Raw genomic sequence first — 7,137 nt, forward strand, 5'->3', positions numbered from 1 at the left:
TATGTTACTCAGGATGATAATTGAGCTATTGTTTTCCCATGTTCTCATAGATGCAAATTGTCCTTCTTGTAACTCTTATCACCATTTGGATTCGTCGATTTATGCTCTCCGCTTCACCCCCACCCTTTTCTTTGGCTAACATGTGACCCGGTTAATTTTTAATCTTGTACTTTTTACTCCATGCTAATGCCTTCGAGAGATTCAGTAACATTTTGGGGGCTTTGAATATGGAAAGACAATTTGATGGAAGGCATCCAAAGCATCTTTTATTAACGTAATTGCGTTTCCCGTTTTGGGAAGATTAATGTAAACGAAAGGGAATGATCCTGTTTGGCATTTTAAGATCCTACCTAGCCATGGTTTGAATCTCCTCCGACTCCCAATTCAAAAGGTTTACTTTTGTCAAACTTAACTTTAAAATCAGATATTAAATAAAAAACACTTTAGCATCTTGTAAACTTTTAACAATTATGGGTCTCTCGAAAGAGTGGGTCTGGGTTCGTCACCCTCCTCGCCCTCCCTTTGGGCCGGGCCTGTAAATACCCGATGAGAGATTAATAAGCCGAAACCCCAATAAAGACAATGGGCCTTCGGATTTACGTAGGATCGAAATGAAGGATGAGTTACATCCTTGATTAATCTCCAATGACTGAAAATATATTCTACTGCCGATTGAAAGTGAGTTTACAAAATACATCAAAATCTTTAACGAACTGAAAAGATAATTCACCGGGCCGTGCTAATTTATCACGGTCACATTCCCATACTGCAGTTTTGATTTTATCCATGGTGAAAGGTACTATCATAAAATTTGGTTTGGTCTATATGGTAGTGGCTTTTCAAATTTGGTATAAGAACACTTTTAATTTGATCATTGTTGGATATTTCATATGTGACACTTACGTGACATTTTTTACACTCACACCCACCCGGCTACGCCCATATTCAAAGAATTAGAAAAACATATAAATATAAAATAAGCGTGGAATATGGGTGAGGGTGGGTACGTCCAAGTCTCCAAAACCCATGACAAATTGCAAAGTCAGCTTTAGTAGTGGGAAATTGGTGTTCGTACTTTCATCGGTTTGGATAATAATTTATTCTGCTTGCTTATATTTGGAGGTTTTTTTTAATCACCGACTAATAACCGAACCGATTCTACTTAACAAGTGTAGCCGAACCAATTCGGTTATGTTTCGGTTAGAAAAGAAGCTCTTAGCCAAAGAAATTGCATCCGACTTCCGAAATTTGGTTATGATTAGTATGATTAAAATATTTTAACTTCATCTTCTGATAATAAATCCAAATCAATTCTAACTCAAATCAAGGCTCCAAATATGTGTAAAACTAGCCTACTAACAATTTTAAATGATTACTAGCGTCGGTACACCCTTCAATATATTCAATTCCTCAAAATTGTGGTTATGAGCATAGATACAAATCCAACATGAATACATGGAAATTGATAGTGAAATTAGTGTCTTGGTTTATAATCATCACCAATAATAACGATTAAAAGTTATTCAAATATATGGAACTAGGCTATTGACCCGTGTACGACACGGGTGAAAATATATAAATCGTGTAACAATCACACGTAATTTTAAACGAAAAGATAGTTTATGATATATATTTGTTGTGACTGAAAGTTAATAATACAGTACCAAAATAAATGATTATTAAACATAGTTTTCAACCAATTTAGCATTCAATTTACAATGCTTAGAAACAAAATAAAAACTTCAAAATAAAAATCATAAACTAATAAGCACTTCCTTATAAACCATATTTGTTATTTTATTTGTAACTTTACATTCCTTGTCTAATATAAGCATTTTAACACTGTTTCTACACTTCACTCGTGATAAAGATATATATAGTTGACCATGTGTAAACATGGTTATTTGAAAATTTACATTCCTTGTCTAATATAAACATTTTAACATTGTTTATACTCTTCACTCGTGATAAAGATATATATAGTTGACCATGAGTAAACATGGTTGTCGCAGGTATACGGCAACTCTTGCTAGTGACTGCCCTTGACTTTTGTTAATGGTCATTGCAAATAATCGTTACTTCCATTCAAATGTTTACACATGGTCAACTAATAATGATCAATTAATTACGAATTTTTTATGGTATTAATAATGTTGAAATTGGTTATTATAGAATTAATATGATGTAACGGTACACATGCGTTCTCTTTCATTGTGGGGGGATTAACTGTTATCATAACATCATAGTTGCATCAAAATAAAAATGGTATAATACAATCACTTAATCTTTTATTATCTTTAAAACAACATGGATAATATTCGTACAAAAAGAATTTCAATACACTTGTTTTCACTCAGGACTTCTTTATATGAACACTAACTACAATTCCATCTTGTCTTAGTATCTACCCCCCAAAAAAAAAACACACACACACATAAATATATGTTTACGTATATATACGTAACATTTAGATTAAGAAATGTATTTTTACGTAACTTTTGTTAGTGGTCATTGCAAAACAAGCTACAACTGGAAATTTTCTTCGTTTCAATTTGAATGGAAGTTTCTTATCTGAAGGGGTTAAACCACTATGAGTTATATAAGTGCAATAACCAATATTAGTATCTGAAATAACCTTTACTTCGATAAAACGCATGTCTAAGTTAATTACTTGTAATCTAGTATCGCTGCACAAACCATTCTTCTGATGAATATTCTATAATAACATTATTGGGACACCAACTTTTAGAACCAATCTATGGGAAATCAGGTTAGTGTAATGCTGGATCGAAACCAGGCTAAACACTATCAGGCTGATCTATACTATCAGAACTGAGGTATTCAACTTCCTTTCCCAAAAAAAAAACAATAAAAATCTACCATTAATATCTTGGATAGCCTCATTTAAAGGTGCAAGTATGGCCCTTTTTTGAAAGTATGTAATTTTCATTAAAATTGTCCAATAATGATGGATATACAAAATCAATCAAATCGGAAATCGGATTAGATGAATCACCAATAATAAGATTATCTAGTATATCTATAATGCTTTGGTCGTCATTTAGTTTCCATCACCAAGTTCTAACAGCCATTCTGCAAATCTTCTTATAGCTTCCATATCTGATGATTGACACCCGAGAACTAACATCATCTTTTTTGTTAACCTAAGCACCTTGCATTTGGACCATATGACAAACTAAGTGAAGCATTAACAATGTTACTCTGTGATCCATTTTGTACCACTGGTAAGATTTGTCTAATATCACCCCAAAACACAATAATTCCCCCCCCCCTCCTAAAAAGATCTTCACAACTTTTACGGTTACCACATTTTAAAACATACTTTAAAGTCCCATCAAAGGCTTCAAAGGCATGTTTATGTCTCATAGGAGCCTTGTCCCATATAATCAGATCTGTTTTCTTCATTAAGTTGCAAATATCTGGATTTCTTGTTATTGAACAGGTAGAGTCTAATAACAAAACAAAATACACATAGAGATATGAAATCCTATTAACGTGTAAAAATTGAAATATTAACACGTTGGAAATAATATTGAGTGGTTGTCTTGTTGTTGACACTACACGTTTCAAAAAATGCATTGTTATCTAGTGTTTAAAGGGTATATAAAAATATTAAATTGACTAACATTTGAATTAATTCTCTTATTGTAAGAGGATGATTCAATAATATTTCACTTCTTTGATTTTGAAAACATCTATAATATAATATAATAAATTAATTATATGAAAAATATGAACAACTTAAAAATGTAGACAATAAAAACATATATAGCGTGACATATGATTGTAATGATATAACGAAGGATTTACTCCACAAAAAACCAACATACTCCGAACAAAGAATATCGTTTAACTTAAAACGGCATGAAGATTTAGAAAAACTTTCATCAAAAAAATTGTAAACCACCAAGATTGACTGTTGACATATTGTGTGTTGAATGGAGATAAAAAAAATGTGTATGTTAAATACTATTTAAGTTTTCATAGGTAACTTATGGTTGGTAACTTTATGACAAATCTATGTTATGAAAAGACAAAGCTAATTCTTTGACAAAAATAATATTCTACATTAACAAAAAAATTCGACCAATTTAACTAATTAAATGGGATAGCTGGTTTTGCTCCTCTATCGCCATAATTTGATTCATAAAGTTCATTTGATTTAGTCAAAACATTGACTAAGTTCATGGGTAATTGGTTAGACTAAATTTCTGAATAAAAAAGTGATTATCATTAATACACAAATTTTACATCTTTAACAAATTAGTTACCAAAAACGTGTTTCAAATATTTAACTAACAAATTAATTATAAAAAGATAAGCCTCTAATCTAGGGTAATAAATTGTTTAACGGTTTTTTAATATGAAATTCTACGATTCATGATAATAGAAAAAGATATTTAGGAAAAATGTAATTATGATTTTCTACTATAAAATTATCTCAAAATAAACATTATATGATCTTAACAAAACAAATCATCTACCAAAACTAAGTTCTGTAATAAAGATGTTGAAAACATAATTTATAACGTAAGTATTGAACATGCGAAAATATACGGTACAAGACAACAAAAGATTTTCATGTTGGTGAAGCGTACGAATTATAATGCAGTAAAATACATTAAATTATGTCAAACTATATATATTGGGATTTATGATAACTCCCTATATATTTAAAACAACCAATATTGTGTATTCAATATTATTAGTGTGCGTTTATATGAAAGAAAAAGTGTTGGCAAAAAATTTAAACATCTTGGTAGTTTAAATAGTAAGAATATACAAAAAGTTTATTGGTAGACATTTGATAACCGAAACCATGCATTGATTTAATAAATCTATTTTTTCTAAACGTTGTTTGAGTTATATAAACACATAATTGCATTTGCTAATACAAATCACACAATTTTTTCATAAATGGAAAAAGTATGAGAGTTAGAATTATATTTGGAAGAAAAATACTTAAGCGATAATATAAGCCTCCAATTTAAATGATTGGAAGACAAATATTAAAATTTTGAATCCGTCAAAAATCTATGTATAATAATAGAATCATCAAATTTGGGTAATTTTGAGGTCTACTTGTTTCGTTTAATAAAGTTTATTACTTGAAATTATAATTTTATAGGAAAAAAATATATATATTTTTGGAAACTAAATGTAATGTTTGACTTTATAATATAAAATCAAAACATAATAATACTATATCATGTTAAACACATAATTTAAGAAATATATAACATGTAAATGAATAAATGTGTAATTTTTGACTTTGTAATATAAAATCAACCTTATATGATCTTTAATAAAAATATCATCTACCTTAAATAAAATTGTAACAAATGCGTCGAGCATATAATTTATAACGTAAGTATTAAATATAATAAAATATATTGTACCATATAAAAGATAGTCAAAATTTAAATGTAAATAAGAATCAAGATGCAGTAAAATACGTTACCTTATTAAAAAGTAAATATAATTAGATTTATTGTAACTTATAAATTAAAATGGACGGTATAAATAACAATATGACAAAATGTATTCAATATAGTTTCTTGTAACATAGAAACCTCATTTTTAATTTACAACAGATTTTTATTAGTTATTAATTTTACATTTAATATAAATTAAGATATTAACTTAATATGATGGTTACAATACATGACATTATTTCCTAACATAATCATGTTACACAAACACCAAAATCCAAAAATTTCAAGCATTTAATGATTTACATAAACTTAAATATTTTAAAATGATATGAAATTAAAACTTAATACTTTATTTTAATGATAGCAATCCAAACATAACATAAAAAAACATTTGAAGAAGTCATAATACGAAAATAAAAATAACATAAAAGTGGTTGATAATATAACGACTTGTTGTTTCAAACCAATTCATTATCCTATTCTTTCATGCCACAAACATCAACTTTTGGCTTCTCATCTTCGATATCCATGTTCGGCTCCTTTCCAAAAAGGTCTGCCTTGTTATCCTCAATAACATTGTTAGAAAATAAAAAAACAAACAAACTATTAATTTTATAATAATTAACATGTTTGAATAAGGCTTATAATGTAATAAATGAATTACAAAAGTAGGACAAAAGATATCTACCTTACAAAGAAACAAACAAGATATTGCAAAATCTTGAGTGATGGTGTGAAAGTTTTGGGGTGAAGTTGACGGTATATATAGATAGGTAATATGAGTAATATTTTTGGATAGTTAAATAAAAGAGAAATGTAAAAAATAAATATTATTATATAAAATAATTATTGATTTTGAAATCCTTGAAATATGGAAAAATTGAAGAAACTAATGGAAACATAATCAATTGATAATCTAATATCCCTCTAAATTAGCCAAAATTGAGTGCTTATATTATTATAGTTAATTTGTTAGTTACATACTTTAAAAAACAATTCTGGTAAGTAATTGCGTCAAATACTGATAATCACTTTGATATTCATAAAATTAATCAAACAAATTACCAATCAATGTTGCTTTGAATTTGAGAAACATAAGTTATGTCATATAGACAGTTGGTCTTCCTGTAACAGACATTTTTTCATAAACTTTCCTACCATAACTTACCTATGTAAATGATATATTATTTAATCTACACAGTTTTTTAATATACTTAATTTCATTTTTTATATGATTTAGTTAAGCTATATAATGTATATAATTATTTAAATTATAAGTATAAAAAATTAGTAAAATTGAAAAATTGATCAGGTTATAAGATATATATTGTAAAAATTAAAAAATTATTTGAATAAATAGTTAAAACAAAGTTTGATCATATATAAATGCATTATTTACATGTATTGTGTAAGTTACATTAATAAATTTGTCATCTTTATTAGTCTTTAGTATATTGGGAAACATTGACTAATATTTTTTTACAGAATATAACAGTATTCGAAACAAAATTAGTAAATAAAAATAAGTAGGTTATTCAACACATTTTATAATAATAAATTATTATTGTGGAAATCTTCATGTTCTTATGTTTTTCATGATCATATTTAATATTTTAACAGAATTAAAAAAACATGGCAAAGGAAAGTAACGAAATTTTGAACATACAAAAAAAACACTCAT

The sequence above is a fragment of the Bidens hawaiensis genome, unplaced genomic scaffold, assembly GCF_021521415.1.
Source record: "Bidens hawaiensis isolate Kalapana, Puna unplaced genomic scaffold, B.hawaiensis_p1.1 tig00001336_1, whole genome shotgun sequence".
NCBI classification, from domain to species: Eukaryota; Viridiplantae; Streptophyta; class Magnoliopsida; order Asterales; family Asteraceae; genus Bidens; species Bidens hawaiensis.